The sequence below is a fragment of the Phyllobates terribilis genome, unplaced genomic scaffold, assembly GCF_046119375.1.
Source record: "Phyllobates terribilis strain yellow unplaced genomic scaffold, ASM4611937v1 Scaffold_12__6_contigs__length_324123572, whole genome shotgun sequence".
Lineage (NCBI taxonomy): Eukaryota > Metazoa > Chordata > Amphibia > Anura > Dendrobatidae > Phyllobates > Phyllobates terribilis.
In genome coordinates, this window is record NW_027362772.1 from 129,713,437 (window position 1) to 129,726,725 (window position 13,289).

The window sequence follows — 13,289 nt, forward strand, 5'->3', positions numbered from 1 at the left end:
GAATGGAACAATGGAATAATGGAACACCATTGCATGTGTCATAATGAGCTCCTGGCATTTATCTGGCTGTGCTGCTGCAGTCAGCTTCAGTCTGCAGGGAGCCTGCAGACTAGGAAGAAGGTGGACCACTGCTTGTTTGGTCACTAATTAGTTATCCTCTCCCCATCCCCTTGTCTTGAGACGCGTGGGACAGCGGGGGGGGGAGGGGATAATGTGTGAAAATAGGCAGACTTATGCAGATTAAAAATGCGTGCGTGGGCTGCAGCTGCAACAAGCAGTAAAGTTGAAGGTTTTAAGGTGTCTATTGATGAACAATATGTCTTCCTAAGGGGAGTCTTTGTACCTATCCCTAGAATGGGTGCCTTCTTGAAGCCAGGGTGCAGTCATAGACCAAAACCAATTGACGTTATCGCTTCTCGGCCTTTTGGCTAACATCAAGTGTAGTATCTGTTCTCATTTAGTATATGTGCTTTGCTTTTACCAATATATTGTATTATCTATCTATCTATCTATCCATCCATCTATCTATCTATCTATCCCTTCCTTCCTGAGATAAGCTGCAATAATGCATTTTTCCTTTGCTACACCGTTGCACACACACCATATACCTAGTCATTAGCCTTGTTATTAGCTTCTACTCTTTTAACTCAACTGTTCCATGAGTTGGGTGTTGCTGAGTACCAAGCATTTAAAAAAAAAATTTCTTTAGTGAAATGTTGGTGTGGCACCCCAGGAGTCCCGTTGCCACAGTGGCATTGCCTCCCTCACAAGGGGTTATGCCATGTCTGGAAGCAAGCAGGGGTCCCCTAGTCAGGTACAGTAGCATGCAACACTTTCCTGGCTCCAGACCAGCAAGGGGAGCTCCTCACTTTAGCAACTGGAATCTGGAGGCGGGGTTAGTTAGAGTTAGTGAGAGGAGTTGAAGTGAGGACAGCGAAGAGCTAAGACCTGGGGAGTGGAGCTGCACGGCAGTTCACCCCAGAGAGAAGTGGAGAAGAACCGGACACCGTAGTCCGAGGTTGTGGGGTACTGAAGTCCAGGCAGCAGAAACCGGAGGGCAGGCGACTGCAGGTCTCCTGGCCCCATCAGACACCCGGAGGCTCAGCAGCACATAGGGCCCAGCACCACTGCGTGGGAGCGACACTCCAGGAAGGCTCGAGCTGCCTGCCATACGGGTGAGCAAAAAGACGTTTTACTCAGGGACGAGGGCCGCAGCACAGCTTTAAACAGCAGGGCCAAAGAGATTAGCGCAAGGGGAAGGCCTACAACTTTACCTGGCGAGGTGGATTCCCAACTTGCTTCCAAGCCACCCGAACCTCTACTATCAGCTAGTACCCGTGCCCCGGTCTGCCTAACCACCGCAAGTAAAGATAAGAGGAAACCGTCATTAAGTTGTGGACTGGTCATTATCTGCACCATCCCCTGCACTACACTGCACAGCAACATCTATAACATCACCACTTCCTGCCCTGGAGCTAAGCTCTGCCTGTGGAGAGCTGAACCAACTCTGCTGTGTCATCATCAGCTCCAGAGGATCTGCACCGCAGCGGCGGCCCCATAAAGCCGCATACCACAGGTGGCGTCACAAACATTATATATAAAAACTTTAATCCCTTTACTTTAATCCCCTTTTATTGACCACCCTGGGACATGGACCGGGTGACCACTACTGTGATATCCCCCCAGCATCGACCGGCCCTGCTACCGAGTACCCCACGGCCCAGGGGGCATGTCAACTTGGAGTCACGAACAGGATTTACGAAGCCCGGTATAACCGGGTCCTGTGTGCAATAGCCTTTACTGAACTGTGTCATCACGTCATTTGCCGTGCTCTGAGGGGAAGCAAGAGGTCCCGATCCGGAACCTCCGGGTAAGCGATCCCTCCCACCTGCAGACAGCATACTGGTACGTCAGCAGAAACCCAGGACCTGGCTAAGGTTCACTAGGGGGGAGGAAGATGCCCAACCTGGGAGATGACTCATCCGCGGACGCGGCCGCCGCCACTGTGATGCCGTTATCAATGCCATATATATATCGGGGGTAGCGTGGTTGCCCCAGTACTCAGGGGAGTCGCACACCCTGAGCGACTTTGAGGAGAGACTGCGCAGTTTGTTTAAAGTGTACCCCCTGCCTGAGGAGCAAAAAGTCAGCATCCTCATAGGCCAGCTAATCAGTGCAGCCCAGAGAGAGGTGAAGTCCTGGCCGGGCAGGGACAAAGGCACCGTTAAGGAAATACTGGCCCGGTTGAAGAATACCTTTGACACCCGCACCGCAGCAGAAATTAAGATGAAGTTCTACGGGTGCAAACAAAGGGTGCAGGACAGTGTACGGGACTATGCTCTAAACCTGCAGGAGGTGCTGCGGGCCATTAAACAGGTAGACCCCGACAGTGCGCGAGACAAGGACAGATCAAGAACTGAGCAGTTTATTGAGGGGCTGCTGTCTAACGCTCACTGGACACAGCTGAGCATTATGGCTCTGCAAAACCCTGATCTGGACTTTGCACAATTTAAAGACCGAGCCATCCAGGTGCTACGAGAACCAAACCCAGGTGGCACTGCATCCCTCAGGCACCCAGCTAGGTGGCGTCCTTTTCCCCAGCACCTGTGGAGGCTGATGTGTAGACCCTACATAATAACCCATCTGCAGACCTACGCCTTCAGGTCCAGGAGCTGACCAAAAGTGTGGCTACACTAACCAAAACTGTGCAGGCCATGCAAGTGTCTCCAAAGGAAAATATCCAGCTGGCTTCCAGTCCAGATGACGTCCCGTGGCGATGACAGAGAAGAATTCCACTGACCAGAGGGAGGAATAGCGATCGCTATGACCAGGACAAACCACCCATCTGGCGCCAATGTCAAAAGGCGGGGCACTACGCAAGATTCTGTAATTTAAACTAGCAATTCCTGGGGCATAGGGCCAACCCCCAGGAGTAAGACGACCAAGCCCACAAAGCTGGCGAGACAAGTACGTGGGAGGACGACCTACCATGGCATCCCCATGAACGTGCTGCTGGACACTGGGTCCCAGGTGACAACGATGCCATATATCCTTTATAAACAATACTGGACTCATTCAGCCATTACCCGCCGTCCATATGAACATCTTAGCATTAGTGTTAAGCGAGCATGCTCGACACTGCTCGGTACTCACCCGAGCATCAGGCTGCTCGGGATGTTCGGCGGGCACCGAGCATTTCCGGGTTACTCGGGCGGGAGCTCGGGTCTCCGCCCTGCATGTTTGGCGCTCTTTACAGAGCCAATGAACATGCAGGGATTGCCAGACAGTCACTGTAGTGCTGCAGCCATGTTGTTTGTGGGCATTACAGTGATTGGCTGGCTGCACAGCATCACCTCGAGTATTTAAAACCGGGCGCCGCCATCTTGGACACAGTAGCTCCGGATCAGACAGTGTAGGGACAGCGCTGCTGATTTAGGGAGAGATATATCCTGCGAAATAGTTTGTGTAGGGTCTGTAAAGGCTGCCAGATCAAACAAGCAGTCCTTCTCAGGACTAATATCCATCCCAGATATCAGGCAGGCAGGCAGGCTGTATAGGAGACGCAGTGGTTATACCAGCAAACGCTGCATTACAGTCCTGTGTGCTCCTGTTGCTGAAATTGCTGGACTTAGCTCCAGGCCTCGGGGGCCAGGAAAAATCCTTTTTTTTTCATCTAAATCCTCTTTTTTTTTTCCTCCTTCACACTGTACAAATACCCATCTTATTAACCCCCCCCCAAAAAAAAAAAAAAAGTGTGTCTGATTTTTCAGACACAAATATATCTGTTGAAAATAGTCTGGTGTAGGCCAGAAAGACAGAAGTGTGGTTTTGCTGTTCCATGGGCCATTCGTATCTAAAAAAAACTGTTTGAGTGTGTCGCTCACTGTTCAGCCACAAATATATATATTTAAAAAAGTCTGGTATACACCAGTAAATTATAACTTTGGTTTTGCTGTTCCATGGTAAAAAATCTCTATTATCCTGTTTTTGGCATTTTTTGCCATAGAAAAAAAAATAATAGTGTCTTCCTGATTTTTCAGACACAAATAGATCTGTTGAAAATAGTCTGGTGTAGGCCCGAGAAATACAAGTGTGGTTTTGCAGTTCCACGGGTCAAATCTCTGTATTATCCTGCTTTTCGCAATTTTTGGCCGTAAAAAATAAATAATAGTGTCTCCTGATTGTTCAGACACAAATATATCTGTCGAAAATATTCTGGTGTAGGCCCGAGAAATACAAGTGTTGTTTTGCAGTTCCATGGTTCAAACCTCTGTATTATCCACTTTTGGGCCATTTGTATCTAAAAAAAAAAACAGTTTGAGTGTGTCGCTCACTGTTCAGCCGCAAATATATATATTTAAAAAGTCTGGTATACATACACCAGTAAATTATAACTGTGGTTTTGCTGTTCCACGGTAAGAAATCTCTATTATTCAGCTTTTGGTATTTTTTCCGTAAAGAAAAAGAGTAATATTTTCTCCCTGATTGTTCAGATTGTTTAAAAGAGTCGTGTGTAGGCCAGAGAAATAGAACTGTGGTTTTCCTCTTCCACGGTTCTAATCTACTTTTTATTACCCTTTTTCCATTGATAGTGTGAGCGTAAGCTATTTTACTCACTTTACAATGGTCAAGGCGCGTGGCAAGGGACGTGGAAGTGGACGTTCTGGTGATGGTGCGTGCAGATCGACGGGGCCAAGGTGAAAATGTGCCACAACCAACAGCCACATCTTCTCGCTCCCATTTCTTGACCGAATTACTAGGTAAGCACAGAACAACACCAGTATTGTGAACTGATCAGTGTGAACAGGTTATTAATTGGATAGCAGATAATACTTCCAGTTACCTGGGTACCACCACCTCCGGGCTGTCTTCCACACGGTCGACCCTTAGTAGCCGTGAGTCTCGACCGCATACTCCTCCTCACCCTGATGCTCCTTCCTCCCACCATGCCGAGTGTCATCAGACAGCAACTGATCCCACACCTGGACACTCTGAAGAGCTGTTCACTGGTCCATTTCCCGATTTGTGCCCCTCGCCTGCTCCGCTTGAAGTGGTGGAAGAGAAGATCCCATGTAGCAATGACCAAATATTTGAACAGCCACGGCCATAGGAAGTCGACGCTGGCAATTTGTCACAAGAGGTGGACGATGACGAGACACAATTGCCAGGAAGTGAGGAGGAGGATCGTGGTGCGCAAGTGGAAGAGGAGGAGGTGGTGGATGATCTAGTAACTGACCCAACGTGGCACGAGGACATGCAGAGTGAGGTCAGCAGCACACGGGGGGGGTGGAGGCAGAGTACCCCAACAGGCAGGAAGAAGCAGTGTGCTGGCCACAGACAGAAGGCGGGCAACCGTTTCCCGTAACACCAACACGAGGGACGTTGCCAGTACAACCGGTAGGTCTTCCAGAGTCTGGAATTTTTTTAAAGACTCTGCTGATAATCCCAAAAAGGCCATTTGTACAACCTGCCATGCCAGCATCAGCAGGGGTGACAAAACTACCAGCCTGACCACCACCAGCATGATCAGGCACATGGCAGCAAAGCACCCGACTTTGTGGGGCGAACCCCAGGGTCCACGACCATAGTCACATAGTTACATAGTCACATAGTTAGTAAAGCCGAATAAAGACTTGCGTCCATCAAGTTCGACCTGTTAGTTCTGTAATTGCTAAAGTTGATCCAGAGGAGGGCAAAAACCCCAAATGATTTGGCCAATCTTCACCTGAGGAAAAACTCCCTCCCGACTCTGAAACCAGCAGTCAGAATAAATCCCTGTATCAACCTACTATTTTATTCTATTGTTAAGTATATGCAGAAATCTGCCTGGTATCTAGAAAAGCATCCAGTCCCCGCTTGAACTGGTGTAGTGAATCCGACATTACCGTCTCCTCACTCAGTGAATTCCATATTCTCACTGCTCTTACCGTAAAGAACCCCTTCCTATGCTGGTGCTGAAACCTTTTCTCTTCCAGTCTTAGTGAATGCCCTCTTGTTACCGTAATATCCCTCCTTTTGAACAAATCCCGGGCAAAGTCTCTATACTGTCCCCTAACATATTTGTACACATTTATTATGTCCCCCCTCAACCTTCTCTTTTCCAGGCTGAATAGTCCTAGTTTTGCCAACCTCTCTGGGTATTGCACTCCCTCCATTCCCCTTATTAATTTTGTTGCCCTCCTTTGTACCTTTTCAAGCTCATTTATATCCTTTCTATATATTGGGGCCCATAACTGAGCACAGTATTCCAAGTGTGGTCTGACCAGTGCTTTGTACAGTGGAAGAACAATGTTCTCATCCTTTGCAGCTATACCTCTTCTGATACATCCCATTACCCTGTTTGCCCTTACAGCAGCGGCCTGACTTTGGGCACTCCAATTTAGTTTGCTATCAATCAAGATGCCCAAGTCCTTCTCCATCTCTGAATTCCCCAATGATTTCCCATTCAGTGAGTACTGGTGACTTCCATTTTTCCTTCCCATATGTATGACCTTACATTTCTCCTCGTTAAACCTCATTTGCCATTTAATGCTCCACCTACCCAGCTTATCCAAATCCCTCTGTAGGTCTGCACTGTCCTCTTTTGTATTAATTGTTTTACATAACTTTGTGTCATCTGCAAATATTGATATTTTACTATTTATCCCGTTGACTATGTCGTTAATAAAGATATTAAATAACATTGGGCCTAGTACAGACCCCTGTGGTACCCCACTAGTGACGCTTACCCAATCTGAGTATATTCCATTTATAACCACCCTCTGCCTTCTATCCTTTAGCCAGTTAGCTACCCACTTGCAGACATTTTCCCCCAGCCCCATCATTCTCATTTTGTATACCAACCTATTATGTGGCACGCTATCGAACGCTTTTGAGAAGTCGAGATACACGACATCCACTGGTTCCCCCTGATCTACTCGAGAGCTAACCTCCTCATAGAAGTCAATCAGGTTTGTTTGGAAGGAGCGATTCCTCATGAATCCATGTTGGTTCGGGGTTAATAGATTATTAGCATCAAGATGCTCCATGATTGCCTCATTAATAAAGCCTTCAAAAATTTTGCCCACAACGGACGTCAGACTCACCGGCCGATAGTTTCCGGTGTTACTTTTTGCTCCCTTTTTGAATATTGGCACTACATTCGCCTGTCGCCAATCAAGTGGTACAGACCCAGTCTCAACAGAGTCCTTAAATATAAGATATAATGGTCTGTCTATCACATTACTTAGTTCCCTTAGTACCCGTGGGTGTATGCCATCAGGTCCTGGTGATTTGTTTATTTTAATGTTACTGAGGCGTTTCTGTACCCCAGCTTGGGTTAGATTTGTCATACTTAGTGGAGGATTAAGCTTGTCACTTCTCATTTCGCCTGTTAGTTCTTTTTCCTTTGTGAAAGTTGACGAAAAAAAATTTATTTAATAGATTAGCTTTATCCTCATCTTTCTCTATGATTTTGCCTTCATCACTTTTTATCGGTCCAATATTATTCGATTTAATCCTTTTACTATTTATATACGTAAAGAACAGTTTGGGATTTGATCTACTTTCCCTAGCAATACGTCTCTCTGTTTCCTCCTTTGCTATTTTTATTTGTTTTTTGCAGGTTCTCGTTTTTTCCTTGTAACACATTAGTGCCTCCTTACTGTTTTCCTGTTTTAATCTCTTGAATGCCTCTTTTTTGCTATTTAACACCCCTTTTACGTTCTTATTCAACCATATTGGTTTCCTCTTATTTCTGGCCCTTTTATTCCCATACGGTATATACCTCTCGCACTGAGTATTCAGAATTCTTTTGAAGGTTTCCCATTTACTATTCGTATTTCCTTGATTAAGAACTTTGTCCCAGTCTATAAGTTGAAGGTTTTCTTTCAGCTGATCAAACTTCGCCCTCCTAAAGTTTAATGTTTTAGTTGTTCCCTTATTGATAACCCTATTGAAGGGCATTTTGAAATTGATAATATTATGATCGCTATTACCTAGGTGCCCCCCTATCTGTACCTCAGTTATTCTATCAGGCCTATTAGTTAATATTAAGTCCAACACTGCCTTGTCAGCGGGTGTGACCACTGCTTCTTCCACTGTTGTGCATGCAATAGAACCGCCTGTTGTGTGTGCAAGGCAGTCCCCTGTCCATACTGCATGCAAAGATGCCCCCTCCTCTCAGTCTTCACTTGTTATGGCAGTTTCTCAAGAAACAGCATCAACGTCCACGTCCCACCGCAGCGTTCAATTGTCCATATCCCAGACCTTTGAACGAAAGCGGAAATTCGCAGCTAACGCCCCACAGGCCACAGTCCTAAATTCGCACATTTCACGACTGCTTTTTAGGCAGGTGGAGACGGAATCCTTCCGCAACATTATGGCGGTGGCCGTCCCTCAGTACTCGGTCCCCAGCCTACACTATTTTGCCCGGTGTGCCATCCCCGCACTACACAAGCACGTGTCCCAAAACATCTGCCGTGCCCTCAACAACGCAGTTGCTGGGAGAGTCCACCTGACAACAAACACGTGGACAAGTGCTTGTGGCCAGGGACGGTAGATCTCCCTGACGGCACACTGGGTAAACATAGTGGAAGCCGGGACCCAGTCGGAGCTTGGGACGTAACACATCCTCCCCACACCGAGGATTGCGGGCCCTATGTCAGTCAGAGTTGCCCCCACAGTGTACAGCTCCTGCGCATCATCCTCCTCATGTTCAGCCTCCATCTCAGATATCACCACATCAGTTACAAGTTGGAAGCACTGCAGTACTGCCTCCGCCAAGCGGCAACAGGCTGTGCTGAAACTCCTAAGCTTAGGTGAGAAACCTCACACTGCTTGTGAGTTGTGAACAGCTGTGAAAGAGCAGGTCGATCTGTGGCTGAGACCGCTGTACCTACATCCAGGCATGGTCATGTGTGACAATGGCCGTAACCTGGTGGCGGCTCTGAGGTGAGGCGAGATCACACACGTACCATGCCTGGCTCATGTGCTTAATCTCATGGTTCAGCAGTTTCTTAAATCGTACCCCGAGTTGCCAGATCTGCTCGTCAAAGTACGCCGCCTGTCAGCTCATTTTCGCAAGTCGGCTACAGCTTCCGCCGCCCTTGCTGTGTTGCAGCAGCGTTTGCAGCTTCCGTCACACCGACTGGTGTGTGATGTCCCCACACATTGGAACTCTACCCTCCACATGTTGCAAAGGATTTGTGAGCAGAAGAGAGCAGTTGTGGAGTACCAGCTGCAACAAGGCCGTCGATATTCAGGTCAGACTCCGCACATAAGACCTCAGGAGTGGACCTGGATGTCTGACATCTGTACCATCTTGACAAACTTTGAGGAGTCCACCCAGATGGTGAGTGGTGATGACGCCATCATTAGCGTCAACATTCCACTTGTCTGTCTTTTGCAACGCTCTCTGCAGAGAATTAAAGAGGAGGCATTGCAGCCAGAGTATGATGAGATGGATCAAGAAGCCGTAGCGGTCGATTACACACAGCCCAGCCTCATCTCATCCCAACGTGCATTGGGGGACAATGAGGGAGAGGAGGAGGAGGAGGAAGAACAGGAGCTTTTATCCTGCGCTGTAGACGGTAGTATCTGTACAACTGTCATACCGTTGGTTCAGCGTGGGTGGCCTGAGGACAGTGGGGAGTAGGAGGAGGAGAGCATGGTCTCTTATTCCTGAGATGGAGAGGTCTACAAAAATTGGGCAGTACCAGAAGGCCCTTGCTGCAGAACTGTTAAAAAAGTTCCCATCTGAACACGCTAGCGGCAGAGGTCACAGTTCGTTGACCAACCAACGCGTGCAAGCGAGAGAGAGGCCACTCCAATCCAGCAGAGGCAGGGGAACACTGTCAACATTCTGGGACAGTTTTCCGAGACCCTCCCAGCTTACAGGCCCTGAGGCGCGGGGTATTCTCACAAGGAGTGGAAAGTTTCAAAAGATGGTGAGGGAGTACCTTGCCGACCGTACCAGCATCCTCCGTGATTCCTCTGTGCCTTTTAATTATTGGGTATCCAAGCTGGACACTTGGAATGAACTCGCTCTGTACGCCTTGGAGGTCCTGGCCTGCCCTGGCTCTAGCTTGTTATCGGAGCGTGTTTTTAGTGCCGCTGGGGGAATTATAACTGATAAGCGCACTCGCCTGTCAACTGACAATGCTGACAAGCTGACCCTTATCAAAATGAACAAGGGCTGGATTGGGCCAGACTTCTCATCACCACCAAATGACAGCAGAGTAACATAAAGTCAAATCCGTTGTGTTTTTTCGGGAGGTGTATTCACATGCACCGCTTCACAACCACACATGGGTGTACGATTCCTCATTTTGGCTGTTTTATGTTCTTATCCTCAGCCTCCACCACCACTATACCACCAGGGTGACCGTGGTCCGTGTTGCCATAATTGAAAGTTCCTCCGTCCCTATTTTTGTCAGATTTTGCTTGGAAGGCATAAGCAAAGAGTGTGGGAGACCCACTCCCCAATAATGGGAATAATATTTTTTAGATGCTGTACTGTATGGCTCTTGTAAGGGGCATTGCAAGTTCCTCCATCCTAATTTTTGGCAACTTTTGCTTGGAAGGCATAAGCAAATACTATGGGACACCCACTCCCCAATCATGGGAATAATGTTTGTAATTTGCTGTACTGCATGGCTCTTGTAAGGAGCATTGCAAGTTCCTCCGTCTTAATTTTTGGCAGCTTTTGCTTGGAAGGCATAAGCAAATACTATGGGAGACCCACTCCCCAATCATGGGAATAATGTTTGTAATATGCTGTACTGCATGGCTCTTGTAAAGGGCATTACAAGTTCCTCCGTCCTAATTTTTGGCAGCTTTTTCTTGGAAGGCATAAGCAAATACTATGGGAGACACACTCCCCAATAATGGGAATAATGATTTTAAGATGCTGTACTGTATGGCTCTTGTAAGGGGCATTAAAAGCGTCTTGTTAAGCTACTGTGACCTCCACCACTTTTCCGATGGGCATTAAAAGCGTCTTGTTAAGCTACTGCGACCTCCACCACTTTTCCGAGGGGCATTAAAAGCGTCTTGTTAAGCTACTGTGACCTCCACCACTTTTCCGAGGGGCATTAAAAGCATCTTGTTAAGCTACTGGGACCTCCACGTCTCTTCTGAGGGTCATTAAAAGCGTCTTGTTAAGCTACTGGGACCTCCACAACGTTTCTGAGGGGCATTAAAACCGTCTTGTTAAGCTACTGGGACCTCCACGTCTCCTCTGATGGGCATTAAAGGCGTCTTGTTAAGCTACTGCGACCTCCACCACTTTTCCGAGGGGCATTAAAACCGTCTTTTTAAGCTACTGTGACCTCCACCACTTTTCCGAGGGGCATTAAAACCATCTTGTTAAGCTACTGTAACCTCCACGTCTCTTCCAATGGGCATTGAAAGCGTCTTCTTAAGCCACTCTGGACTCCACAGCTATTTCAAGGGGCATTGAAATGTTGTTTTTAATTACCTCTAACCTCCACGACTTTTCCAACAGGCATTGCATTTCCTCCTAATTTTAGTCAGCTTTTGCTTTTCAATGAAAAGGCGAAAACTAAGGGAGACCCACTCCCCAATAATGGGTAGAAGGTTTTTAGTACGCTGTAATCCACGTCTGTTTCAAGGGGCATTGCAGTTCCTCATAATTTTTGGAAAGCCTTCCATTCACTGCTTAGGCCAACAGTGTACAGGAGACCCAGTTGCTATAAATGGAAAAAACGGTTTAGTTAAGGCCCTCTGACCTCCATGTCATTTCCAAGGGGCATTGGAGTGCCTCAAAATTTTTGGTAGGCATTGCACTCACTGTATGCCCTATAACTGTGTAGCCGAACTGCTCATTTTGTTACAGAAACATATCCTACAAGACATATGTGGTTTACTGGCCTGATATTGATGTGAATGGTCCCTGTTCCTCCTGCTCTTTCTCCTTTGCCACTACCTCATCCATCATTTATCACCTGAAGCTTTGTTTTAACGGGAGTCATACAACTGGGATAGTAGCATGAAAACATCCAGCAATCCTTGGAGGAGGTAGGATATGCGCCAAAACGCTAAAACACCTCAGGCCTAGCCGCTACTACATACATGCGCTTGCATTTCAAGAAAACAAAGCAGATGCTAACTTCTATCATCCTCATCATGCTCCTCACCTTGGCACTCTCAACTCCCCTGATGGAGAAGCCAGGGCCCACCGGAGGAGTCTGGTTCTCTGGTGGGCTCATCCAATGCTGCCCTAAAGCAGGCCGGGCTAAGAAAAGTGTGTGGGGGATGTTCCAAGGAGAAATAGGGGCGCCTGGGGACCGTTTATGGACACCCGGCTGTCCCCAGGCTGCTGGGGACCGTGTGTGGACACCCGGCCGCGGGGCGGCTGGGGACCGAGTGTGGACACCCGGCCGCCCCCTGGTGGCTGGGGACCGAGTGTGGACACCCGGCCGCCGGGCGGCTGGGGACTGAGTATGGATTCCAGGCCGCCAATGCAGCCATGACGTGGTGGCCTGATTCCACCTCCACATGCTTAAAAGGCCCAATTTCAAGTGCAAGCAAACAGTATGGTATTGCTGCCTGGGGGTGGGTGGGTGGCAGGCTGCAAACTTACGCTTGCATTCCAAGAAAACAAACCAGATGCTAACTTGTATCATCATCATCATGCTCCTCACCTTGGCACTCTCAACTCCCCTGATGGAGAAGCCAGGGCCCACTGGAAGAGTCTGGTTCTTTGGTGGGCTCGTCCAATGCTGCCCTAAAGGAGGCCATGCTAAGAAAAGTGTGTGGGGGGGATGTTCCAAGGAGAAATAGGGGCGGCTGGGGACCGTTTATGGACACCCGGCTGCCCCCAGGTGGCTGGGGACCGTGTGTGGACACACAGACGCGAGGCGGCTGGGGACCGAATATGGACACCCGGCCGCCGGGCGGCTGGGGACTGATTATGGATTCCAGGCTGCTAACGCTGTCATGACGTGGTGGCCAGATTCCGCCTCCACATGCCTAAAAGGCCCAATTTCAAGTGCAAGCAAGCAGTATGGTATTGCAGCCTGGGGGTGGGTGGTTGGTTGGCTGCATATTTGCGCTTGCATTGCAAGGAATGGGGGAGGTACAATTGAACACTGCCCTGGGACAAGAACTTGCACTGGGATAGTTGCAAGTCTGCATCTTCTGATGCGGCAAGGATGACTTCTGATGGGCACACTTTTAGGCAGTGACCTGGGTGTCAGAGATAGAGATGAGCGGTGTTCGACTCGAACTGTTCGCCAATCTCAAATTCGAGCTGTTTTGGTCGGTGTTCGAGCCGTTCGGCGAACACG

At 48.3% G+C, this 13,289-nt stretch overlaps 1 pseudogene; it reads left to right on the top strand.

Moving 5' to 3' along the window:
• Nucleotides 1–408: 408 nt before the first annotated feature.
• LOC141173242 (U2 spliceosomal RNA) lies at nucleotides 409–506 on the top strand (annotated as a pseudogene).
• The last annotated feature ends 12,783 nt before the right edge of the window (nucleotides 507–13,289 follow it).